At 39.7% G+C, this 12,811-nt stretch overlaps 1 protein-coding gene and 2 non-coding genes across 3 annotated transcripts in view; 1 reads left to right on the top strand and 2 right to left on the bottom strand.

The window, feature by feature from the left end:
• Positions 1–8,831, bottom strand: part of LOC134751864 (protein stum) — an 82,412-nt gene extending 73,581 nt beyond the window's left edge. The window contains exon 1 of the mRNA XM_063687382.1: positions 8,504–8,831. The gene's annotated coding sequence lies outside the window, so the exon portion shown is untranslated. The remainder of the gene's footprint in view (positions 1–8,503) is intronic.
• Trnad-auc (transfer RNA aspartic acid (anticodon AUC)) lies at positions 5,654–5,726 on the bottom strand. Its single transcript has one exon. It is a non-coding gene; the product is annotated as a tRNA-Asp (tRNA).
• Trnad-auc (transfer RNA aspartic acid (anticodon AUC)) lies at positions 5,768–5,840 on the top strand. The gene has a single exon. It is a non-coding gene; the product is annotated as a tRNA-Asp (tRNA).
• Positions 8,832–12,811: the final 3,980 nt, after the last annotated feature.

Genomic DNA, 12,811 nt, shown 5'->3' with positions numbered 1-12,811 from the left:
AGGTTACAACTCTTTGGAGGTGAGACGTAACCTTAGCTTATTGACGTTTGCGTGTCGGACCCTGCGCGGTGATTCAGACTGCCCAGAACTGGTGAGTCGACTCGTGCGACTACATGTACCGGACATCCCCAGGATAGCCCTCAGACCGCGGCGACGCGATCTGTTGGCTTTGCCGGAGAGACGCACCGTGTCGCGCCTCAACTCTCCGCTGCTCCGTGCCCTCACACAGTTGAATGCTCTCTTGGCATCAGCACCCGAGTGCGACCTGTTTGCGTGGCGATGGGCGTCTGTGAGAAATGAATGCCTGAGATTCTGTGAGGTGATGGATGCGAGGCCTACATCCGTCAAAGTTTAATTAGTAATAGTTATTTGTAATTGTGTTATTTGTAAATATTTGTTTGTACCTGATTGTTATTTTTAATAACCTGTTTGTTTAATGTTAATTTTAAGTTTCATGGCGCATTGGATTTCTGTAAAGTCATGTAACATATTTTCAAATAAAATAAAAAATAAAATAAAATTGTAATACTTTACATGTTATGTTAGTTCTTTCGTGTGTCGTCCTTGCGTCCGTCCTTGAATGTAATTGTTTCGATGTGGAATAACCTAAGAGTTGGAAATATTTACATGCTGTGCTAATGTTGAGGTGGGGCGCCAGTTGTAGCGGTGCTCTCTTTAGGGGCCCACAGACTATCAGTCCGCCGGACGATATCGGCCTGTCAGTTAGAACAAAAATGTGACAGTTCCGAACAACTGACAGGCCTATATCGTCCGGCGGACTGATAGTCAGTGGGCCCCTTTAAAGTTTTAACAGACGGGCGTACCAGAACGCGACCTTGGTGTGGGGCGGCGCACGTTCGAACGTGTGTAAGGTGGGCTGTCGTACAGCCGGTAAGGACGCAGCTATAAGTGAGAGCGAGAAAGAGATATTTTGACAACACCAAGGTCGCGGTCAGGTGCGTCTGTAGACACTATTAATATGGAAAAGGTGACGTTCAGATCACAACTGCAGCTGCATTATGGCTTCTTTAGATCTTGCAGCAAGGGCCTTGCGATTAAAGGCTGGATTTTATAAGATATACCTTATGTTATTGTATATGCAAACATTACAATACAACATTTAGTTTTAAAATGAGAACGAAACTCCGTTTGTATAGGAATGTGAAATTCGACCGAGCTTGCTACGGACTCTTAAACTGTCATTCATTTTTTCAAGGATATTTACAGTTGCAACAGATTCCGATATTTTACTTTCATCATCATAATCATAATCATAATCTTTATTGTCTGTGAGAAATGTGTGTGTGTTGTCTTTATTGTGTGTGTATCATCGTCATTAATTTAAGAGCCCAGCTCTTGTCGGTGGAGCAATTTCCATGTATCTCTTTCTTGAGCGTTTCGTTTGACCGCCTGATACGACACGACGTTTATCTTTTCCTTAAGTTGGTCCATGTATGTTCTTCTTGGTCTCCCTCTCTTCCGCCTTCCTTCTACTTTCCCTTCCACAATATTTCTTATGAATTCGTCGTGTCGTAACAGGTGCCAACCATCTTTCCTCGTTCGATTTTCTCTCGGTCCAACTAATCTTCTACATCCGCCGCCAGCACCACATTTATTTATTTAAAATGTTACTTTATAAAACTTAAAATGTAACGATTGCTGACAAAAGGCCTAAGGTAAGAGAAACAACGGGCTTATTTGTTTGTGGACCGTTCACCAGTATTATTGGTCAGCCAAATTAGGCTTTATGAACATATCCTATTCTATGTTGCGCTAGCACTGGGGCTCCACCCCATGCCATCCTGGAGCCCAATTCAGATTTAACAACTTGCTACGGGTTTGAACTGGTTTTGATCGTCTTGGTGATTGGCGCACATCTCACGCACGACTTTCACTTCATTTCGCATGCACATATCAGTGTGAGCGATCCTCAAGGTCGTATCAAAATAAGATCAAAACCGTAACAAGTTTTAAATCTGAATCTGGTTCCTGTATGCGGAACGCCAGAATAGAATTAAAATGTTTCGCCTGCCGTGACTCTATGCAGCTTAGAACATTATAATGTTCTTTAGTTAAAGTAATTGGTAACGTTCTTAGCATTTTGTAGGTTTTTGTAAAAGTTGACATGTTCGTTATTCATAGTCGGACCAAGCTAACTGTGCACACATTTTTAAGTGACAAAATGTTAGTGCCAATATGAACTTGTTATTTGCGAAAGGACTAGACATTTATGGTGATAGTGACTGCTGTAGTTATTGGCCACTACATAGTGATTGGCCGCTCCTAACAAATCAGAAAGAAACAAGCCAATTGAAGCCTTATATTGTCAAAAGTGGCCAATTACTATGTAGTGGCCAACAACTATAGCAATCTTTCTATTCTTTCTTTCTTTATTGCTCGAATAAATATTATGCAAAAAAAATATTCGTAGGTCGGAACTAATCTGGGTCAATTTCTTGTTAATGAGTTAAAGGAAAAGTGATCGACCGTCTTAGCATTAGGAAAACCGGTGTATTTCCATGTGTCCCCGCTGGGTACAGATGGGAATAGGTGCATTCATATGGGTATATACCCATCTGTCCCCGCCTTATTTTATGTTTCCTCTCCTTTATGTTGCTTTCTTTTTGTCTGTTACCTTCCGTGATTCTCATCTGATGGTCTCATCGGAAGATCAGCGCTGGATGTCGCCAGCAGCATGCTGAGATGGGGCCATTTCGTGACACTTTATTTTGACTATGTTCTTTTAATCTATGTCTATTGTCTGTGTGTTTACGAATAAAAACTATTCTATTCTATTCTATTCCTTATGTATTGCGGCGGTCACGTTGTGCAAAGACAAATGGGTCTCAAAAAAACTCAACCGTACACAATGTTTGTCACATTGTCCAAAGTTCTTTATAATGATTGCAATTTTGGCAACAACAGCGTCCTTGGCACCGAACTGAGATCGCGATAGCGACGTAACGAACCGACTCAAGGACGGGTCCTTGGTCCATACTATACGCGTTACGAAAGTAATGTTTGAATAGGTAAGTTGTTTAGGTGTTTGCTGAGATGTTTGTAAGTTTTCGTAAAACTTTATTGGAGTTTAATATTTTCGGGATCGGGACAAAAATAAATTAAATATAAATAATAGTATTGTATACAATCGTGATATAATAGAGAGCTTTTCACTCGAGTACCGTGATTAGACCACGAAGCTTGCTGAGTGGCCTAATGAAGGTACGAGATTGAAAAGCTTGATTATATCACTATTGTATACAATACTTTTTCTACAAGTCATATCTATCAAATAATATCTTTAAATAATTTAAAAAAATTAGGTAAGTATCTCAGTAGTACAAAAGACATCAACGCGTGCATAATATATGAACAGGTATTACTCATGAAATAGTCGCGCGTTGGTGTCTTTTCCACTGGACCGCGGCGCCACGTGATTGATTATTATAGTTGAGTTGGGAGCCCATACATGAAAAGTACCCAATTACAGTTTGGGGTGACGAAATTTTAATTCCACCATAACAGTCGACGAGTAGAAAAACATATTTGTATTCCTAAACACAAACGAAACAAAATACATATAAGAAAAACGCACAAAGCGAAGCCACGAAATGGCCTCATCTCAGCATGTTGCTGGCGACTTCCAGCGCTGATCTTGCCGATGAGGCCATTAACCCATGAAGATGATACATGACGCGCCTTCAATGTTTTCTTAGTAGTTTCAATAGGTTGTTTTTTTTTAAATTTCTATTTTAACTATTTATGTATTTGTAGGTAACGTAAACGTAAAGTATCGGCATAACGCCAATTTCTCGCGCCTCGCACCTTATAATCTATTGGATTATTCCTGAGCCTACCTAATATCACCCACACTATTCCATACTTGATTATTAGATTTGCAGTTCACGGCACTGCTGAGTCAGCGACGCGTCATTCACATCGACACAATTGAACATTAGTAAACCCTACTACGTCCACATAAGGTCTACTTTCAGTAATACAGCTAGTCTACAAATAACTGAGCATTTGTGAATCTTATTTCAACGGTATAAGGTTCATTATTAGTAAGTTGATGAATGTAATTATACGACGGTTCGTGACCCGATGGTTTGGAGTGACACGTGCAATTCTGCGGTACCTGCACTGTACTGGGTTTCTGTTTTGATAGAAAATAGTTACTGAGAAAATGATGTTTACGGTTTATTGGGACTGGGCAGCGATGGAATACAAGTACCTAGATATATCATAATATAGCTCCTGAGACCCAGAAGCAGTGGCGTAACTAGGGGGGGGGGGGGCAGAGGGGGCAAGTGCCCCGGGCGTCATCCAAAGGGGGGGGGGGGCGCCAAAATGGGCAAAAGGCAGCAGCAGGGAAACTTTTGTCAGTCGTCAGGGGGCGCAAATTTGGTGACTGCCCCGGGCGCCATATCCTCTAGCTACGCCCCTGCCCAGAAGTACATATAGTCGTTTTGCTTTTTGAATTTGGGTACATTTATTCATTTATTTACACAATACAATAAAAATGTGCACACTACATTAAAAAAAAGATACAGAAATTGAGAAAATCTGGGTAACAACACATGAAAACCAATTTGAACATAAAATCGAATAAGGCCTGAGATACACTTGTATGTTTTACTTACGTAAGTATGGGACAAAGCTATTTGCTAGAATGAGATAATGATATTCATCTCTCATTCTGTAGAGCTGTGTCGCTACTTACGCACTTAAGTAAAACTTACAAGTGTATCTCAAGCTAACTTGAGCCTGGTCGGTAGTGAAACTAGTGAGTAGTGACCTCGTTTATGAACCTGGAGGTCCTGGGTTCGAATCCGGTAAAAAGTAAGTAAAGATCCTCAAAAATAAAAAATTAAGAAAATGTTTTATAGTCAAACCTTTTTTTATACCACGACGGTGGCAAACAAGCATACGGCCCGCCTGATGGTAAGCAGCCACCGTAGCCTATGGACGCCTGCAACACCAGAGATATTACATGCGCGTTGCCGACCCTTTAAAAACCTGTACACTCCTTTTTTGAAGAACCCCATACTGTACCTCTATGAAATTATGACGTAAAAATAACACTTACACAGTCCATGCTATCAAAATCGTTGCAGAGTTATCTTGGTCTAACTCTATCTACATTATGAAGAGCAAACTTCCTGAACAATCAAATTTAAAAAAAATAAAAATTACAGTTTAAAAAAAACCCTGTAATCTACGGAACCCCACACTCGAGGTAGATAAGGGGTGAAAACTATTAATTTGGCGTATTACACTTGATTAATGACGGCCTTCGCGGCAGCCATTTTAGTTATTGCCAATACTTCATATTGGATGGCAACATTGACTGACTGTAAGTGCACCTTATGTAGAAGCAATAAAGGTTAAAATTCGCTAGTCTGTGTAGGTGATGGTACCTAGTTACATGCATGTATTACACGCTGACCCTATTCACATGGGGGCACCCTCGGTTCAAGGAATGTAACGTTTTTTAATTTCCGTATACCTAATTACCTACTTACTCTGGCAAGCCAGCTCTGTCAGTAGAAAAAGACGGCAATTTGTTTTTTTTTTTTTTCAAAAAAGTATAATACATTATAAACTTATACTAGGTTCAAGCTTAGAATAAATTTAAAAGTGGAAAAATTACTGCCTTGGGTGAGACTTGAACTCACGGCCTCTGGATCGATACTCCAGCGCTCTGCCAACTGAGCCACCAAGACCTCATCCATAGTCAGCAAATCTTCCCACTATATGGGTCTAGGTCTTGGTGGCTCAGTTGGCAGAGCGCTGGAGTATCGATCCAGAGGCCGTGAGTTCAAGTCTCACCCAAGGCAGTAATTTTTCCACTTTTAAATTTATTCTAAGCTTAATAGCATCGATCGCAGACGTTTCTGCTTGTTAAAAATTAATTTATACTAGGTTCGCCAAACTTGCGTTTAACGGCGAAATGATGCACTCGTTTTCAATGTTAGTGCCTTAATCTAAATTTAATGATTAACTTATATTACTAAGGTTAATACATACTTTGAAAAATGTAGGCGTGAACTATGGATTTCCCATACAAATTTTGAAATTCTCGTTCGATTTTCTACTTACTGACAAAATTTGATTTGCCAGAATATACCTATTACTGCCGCGCTTAGCATAACAGCAGTAACTCATTTACGGATTTACGTAGAGACGGTGGGGAGGGGAAGTTGTCTAAAGCTCCATTTGTCCCCATTTATCCCAGTAGAAATATCTATTTATTAACAGACAACGTTCAGCCTAAATGATTGAGGATTTAGGACCTAGAAAATTTAAACATCTTTATTCTTCATAAGTTGTAGAGCTCTTAGAAAAGGACTTAAGGAGATGAAAATGGTGATTGAAAGTTTTTTTTAAAACTTCTACGCAGATGAAGTTGCAGACGGGGAAAATACTTATAAAATAAATACAATAAATTAAAAAATAAAAATAAAGAAGCCATTCGCCAACAAACTGTCATGCAGCATCGCGAAAAAATATGTTTACTGAATATTGCTGTGTATTTTTTATTGAGTAAATAAATAAATAATAATAAATGTATTTCTTAATATCGCTACAATACTAAAAGAGAGTTAAATACTTATTTAATACTAATTTCTGCCCGCGAGTTCGTGTAAAAAAAGTTACTTTGGAAAATTTAACTCAAAGACTATTAATTTATAGTTAATTTTCTAATGGGATTTTTGAAGTTTTGGAGCCGCAAGGCTATTTGTTATGTGTGGGCTTGTTATTGATAAGGGTATTTGTAAGCAAGGCCAAGTAGTTGACCGTGAGGGTTTTTCATTACAAACTGACCAACGATTTACCACTAGGCCCCTGTTTCACAACCGGGACAATTGTCACCTTACAGCGACATTTCGCCTTACATTGCTGGTTCAACAAGAAAATATTGACACTATATACCGATAATTATCAACCCAGAAATGGACAGGAAATTGTCAGCGTCAGTTCAGTAGTGAAATAGGCGAGTAAGGAGATAGCCATTATTAACTTAGCGTTTTCCCGGTCCATCCTATTTAGCTCGTCATGAGGACCAAGCCAAGAATTGACGAATGCCATGTGACCCTCCAAACCAGGGAGACAGTGGCGTAGCTAGGCGTGGGCGAAGGGGGCCGTCGCCCATGGCCTCGCGCCCCAACGGGGGCCTCGCGCGAGGCCTCTTCGCCCATGGCTAGATTAGTTCACGCTACGCCACTGAAAATTGGAAACTAAGCCTTATTGGGATTAGTTTTTTTCCTTATGATGCAGAACGATGTTTAGTTAATCCTTATTAATATTAGTATTAATATAGTGCATAGTGTTTACAATGTGAGACTGTAGGTATTTAGCTTTAAGCCATTGGCTATGTGCAAGCATAGTTGGTGGTGGGGGAAATATAAGAGACGCCAACGCACGACATGGTGAAAATATGAACTTTTATGGGACGACATCTTCATACTATTTGGCAGCTTCCAACTACAAAATAAGCTATATGTCCTACACCCACTAGGGCGGGGTCACAGTCAAGCAAGGAGCGAATAAAGTATTTGAGTCCGTTTTCCTTCACTGAAAGCTTCTCGTAATTTTTAGGAGGGATTTGAATCTCGAACTCTTGACCTCCTAGTTTGGAACGCCTGTTCTTCGCAAGGTAGAGGTCATGGATTACCTGCAGTTTGCTACTGCTAACACGTTCACTGCGATACGGGGTCGAAAGACCCCTCGCAAAGTTAATGACGAGTTACACGAATTGCCGCAGGGAAGGCGTGAAAACGCCTTTCTATCGCTTCATATTAATCTTAGGACATTATTAGAATACTTTTATGCTTAAGGTGCCGTTTGTTAGTTTTAATTTTGTATCCATAAAGCATACTTACATAAGCATACTTTTTGTACTGCCCAACACTGTTACCTATGTTTACAAATAAATCATTTAAGTTTGTTTAAAAAAAGTAAAAAAAAAAAATAAGTTGCAAAGTCGGTAGTGCAATGGGCTACCCCGGATTTTTGGGTGCAGAAATGTTTTACACTAGCCAAAAAATAGGTAAAAACTGTAAAAAATAAACTATTTGAACATTTCTAAGCCCGTTTGGCACTTACTACCTATTTTTAACCGACTTCAAGATTTCAAAAGGAGGAGGTTTATCAATTCGGTTGTTTTTTTTTTTAAATGTTTGTTACTCCATAACTCCGTCATTTCTGGACCGATTTTGAAAAAAAAAATTCATTCAGAGTTTGGTACCTATTTTACAATAAACAGTTATACACACACGAAATTAAACGGACCCAAAAATCCAGGATATGTATTATTTTATTAGTTTTAATTTAAAGTAGAAAAAAGACAAAATTTTGGAAAATTTGCAGCGCGATGGGCTAGACACATCTCGCCCGAGACAGTGAATTTTTCCACTTTAAATTTATTAAATTTCTATGTTTATTACTTTTATTAGTTTTTGCGAATCATTTTATTTAATTCGATAAAAAAAATACAAACCCATAAGACAAATCCTTAGCAACACAACACATACACAGTAAAAACGTTTTAGACAATCACAAATACAAACAAGTATATTTTGAATTTCACATTTTCGCTAATTTCACTGTCACGCACCAAAACGTCATCATTTCAGCTTAATTTTGAACACGTAAAAAATATGGAAAAATTCCATGACTGTTTTTTTGGCGCGAAAACCGAGCGTCCTAACGGTCATTTTTGAAAATGGAACACCGTTTTATAAATGTACGCGAGCACGCGAGTTAAAAGTAACATTAAGAAACGTTTTCTTCATGTGAAACGAAGGTTATAATTTACAGCCATTTTTTTGCAAAAAACAAAACAAAATAAACCACACTTGAAACACTTTTGAGATTATTTTCATGTAAAATCACAAGCGAATTTTCGCGAATTTTAAGCAGTTCTGTTTATTTTTGTTTTGTTCCTAGTTTCTAAGGCTACGAGGCGGCTTGCAAGGCGCCTCAACACTGACCATTGTAATGAAGAAAGGGTGGGTTGGAATGGGGGTTCTTAATCATGGGGGTGGAATAACTTTGCTTTTTAATTATGGTCGTGCGTCGATAGGGGTGGTTTTCGGTTTTTTGGGGTCATGGTGTCGCCCGAGACTTTTTCTGGGTCACATCTCTATTTTTGGAGTTTTGTTGCTTTATAATGTCTGATTAGATCATAGGGAAGTTGTAACACGGTTTTTTTAGTACCTACTCATCACGAAATTTAACTCAAGAACGGCAAGAATCCAGGACGTCAGGAATTTTGAATAAGGTCTTAAGGGGGCCTAGCTAATTAACATTCGTTTATATATATACAACTCTAAACCAGCCATTCTCAAAGTGTGCTCCGCGGACCACTAGGGCTCCGCAAAGCCTCTGTAGGGGCTCCGCGAGAAAAGCTATTTCTGGTCTACAGTTAAATAGTGACGAACAATTTTTTTTTGGGGCTCCGTCAAATATTTCGCTTTCCAAAAAGGTTCCGTCGCCAAAAAAGTTTTAGAACAGCTGCTTTAAACGAAACTAAAATAATGTATGAAAATGATCAGGGGTCCTAGCCAAGATGACACTCGTTGATAATGATAAAAGACGTCATTCAAAACTTAAATAATTTATGGAAATAGTCACGTGAGGTTTCGTGAGTCTGTCATCACCATATATTTTTACGGCCCCCAGGTCACTATAGTCAGTGTTGGCCGAACTTTAATTGCAATTAACCATTAACCAGTACATATTGTACCGTAAACCGTATAGACCGCGAGCCAGGCGAAAATTTCGTCAATCATCGCCTTCCTCGCGAAAACTCGTATAGTGGTTAACGGCTATTTAAGATGCACCCTAGTGGAAGTCAGCTGCCGCTCCGTTGGTGGGTTGAGGAATGGCAGCCACCGAAACACGTAAAAAAAAAAAATGTTTTTAGTCATCGCCTTCCTCTTGATACTTTGTCAGATGGTAGTTTAGGTGCTATTGATAGTAAAACCAATCGTCAGCCGGTTGTATCGCGGTGAAAACATCGTCAGCTGGTCACATGAACTTGTAAAAAAAAAAATGTTTTTAGTCATCGCCTTCCTCTTGATACTTTGTCAGATGGTAGTTTAGGTGCTATTGATAGTAAAACCAATCGTCAGCCGGTTGTATCGCGGTGAAAACATCGTCAGCTGGTCACATGAACTTGTAAAAAAAAAAATGTTTTTAGTCATCGCCTTCCTCTTGATACTTTGTCAGATGGTAGTTTAGGTGCTATTGATAGTAAAACCAATCGTCAGCCGGTTGTATCGCGGTGGAAACACCGTCAGCTGGTCACATGAACTTGTAAAAAAAAAAATGTTTTCAGTCATCGCCTTCCTCTTGATACTTTGTCAGATGGTAGTTTAGGTGCTATTGATAGTAAAACCAATCGTCAGCCGGTTGTATCGCGGTGGAAACACCGTCAGCTGGTCACATGAACTTGTAAAAAAAAAAAATGTTTTCAGTCATCGCCTTCCTCTTGATACTTTGTCAGATGGTAGTTTTGGTGCTATTGTTAGTAAAAACAATCGTCAGCCGGTTGTATCGCGGTGGAAACATCGTCAGCTGGTCACATGAACTTGTAAAAAAAAAAACTGTTTTCAGTCATCGCCTTCCTCTTGATACTTTGTCAGATGGTAGTTTTGGTGCTATTGTTAGTAAAAACAATCGTCAGCCGGTTGTATCGCGGTGGAAACACCGTCAGCTGGTCACATGAACTTGTATAAAGTGATAGCATATCAGTAGTGTGTTTGTGCCGGTTCTAGACCAAAACTTTTCTGCTAGGGGACAACACTAATCTAATGAAAAATACTGCAAAAATGGAAAGTATATCCACCTGGTGCATTAAAACATTCAATGTATTAGAGGAAAATATTTACAGATAGAACTTTATTGAATGATTTTGATATTGATATTTTATGTATTACTGAACTAATAATGAATTAATGCCTCAACTTAATAACCACCAGGTGGGAAGTTCGTTCACCAGACCTAGTTAATTCGGTCGTTAATTATATTAAATAATAAATAATAAATCATTTTTATTTCGAGTAACTTTACAGACTCATATAGCTTGTGTTAGTAAGTACTTATAGCTATGTTAATGCTTACATCTATCACTATATATACAGAATAATTATTATCACAAAAATTAACATTACAATAAATAATAAAAAATAAACAATATTGAAATGAACTGACTTATGTTTCTAGAAGTACATACCCAAGTAGCTTATACATAATAAGTACTTCTAGAAACATGCATGTCCTCACAGTGCCTCATATATGGGCAGTCAAACCTCTCGGCTATCAACCGCAGGATGGGGTTGGGGCTGGCCCGCACCCGGCGCACCAGGGATGTGCATCGTTTGCGCATAGTCGTATAAAAGCAATCTATGCGTGCTTCAGCAAACATCCCTGACGTGCTGCAGAAGCGAGGCAGCCCCACCAGGACCCGGAACGCGTTGTTATATTGGACCCGGAGAGCCCCATAGGCCCGCTGCGTGTAGTATGTCCATAAGCTGCACGTATAGAGGGAAGTGCAATATGCTCTAAAGAGAGTTAATTTCACCTCCCTAGTACATCGCGCAAACTTACGCGCAATCATGTTTGCCCTCACCGACAGGGCCCTCCGTTCACGCTCGATATCCATGTTGTCTTTTAGGTCTGAGGTGACAACATGGCCTAAATATTTAAAAGCCCTCACCCTTTCCAGTGGAGTACCACTCAGGTTGATGGGAGGTACCTTGGGTATCTGATACCCAGTAGGTTCAAACACCATGTATTGCGTTTTACCCACATTATATTTTAGCCCATGATGGATGGCGTAGGTCTCGCAAATACATAAAAGTTTTCGCAAACCACAAGCCGACGCGCTCAACAAAACCATATCGTCTGCATAACTCAAATTATTCAGACAAACTGTGTCGATATGGCAGCCGACATGAGTTTTGCCGAGCGCCTCGAGAAGCTCATTTACGTAAAGGTTAAAAAGTGTGGGCGAGGTCAAACCCCCCCTGTCTCACCCCACACTCCAACCGATACGGGTCCGATAAGGTACTTGACCATCTAACGCTATTGACCTGATTTCCATACCAGTACCTCAGGATTTGTATGGTCTCATTAGGTAATTTAATGGCTTCTAGTTTTTTCCATAGGATATTGTAGGAAACCAGGTCAAAAGCCTTAGACAGGTCTAAGAAGCACGCATAAACTGGCGTCTTTCTGTTTAAATAGTAATTGACAGTGTGCTTAAGGCACAGTATTGCACTTTCCGTTGATAACCCTGGTCGAAAACCAAACTGGTTGGGGTTAAGGCTCACGTACTTATTTAATTGTACATTAAGCACACTATCAAATACCTTAGCAATAATAGTCGCAAGGGATATAGGCCTGTAGTTATTGGTGTCGGACAAATCTCCAGTTTTATTTTTGGGTACAGGAATAACTACAGTTTTCATCATATCCTCGGGCAGATAACAGTGCCTTACACACAGCGTATAAAACAAAGCTAACACTCTCGAGATATGGGGACCCGCATTTTGAAGGTGTTCGATGCTGAGGCCATCGTGTCCTGGGGATTTGCCTCGGGTGATAGATTTAATAGCCTCTGCTACATCCTTAGCAGAGTATCCCGGTCCAGGTTTCACGTTGACCTCAGCACCGTTCATCTCATCCTGCGACCGCACAAGAGGTGATTTGACAACGAAATGATCTTTAAAAGTGTTAGCTATGTCTTTGGTGTCAGTTTTGCCATTAACACTCACAGGGCACGAAGGTCGAAACTTCATGT

This window comes from Cydia strobilella, chromosome 23 (assembly GCF_947568885.1).
Source record: "Cydia strobilella chromosome 23, ilCydStro3.1, whole genome shotgun sequence".
NCBI classification, from domain to species: Eukaryota; Metazoa; Arthropoda; class Insecta; order Lepidoptera; family Tortricidae; genus Cydia; species Cydia strobilella.
Note: the sequence above shows the minus strand (reverse complement) of the source record. Positions and strands in the feature narration are given on the sequence as shown.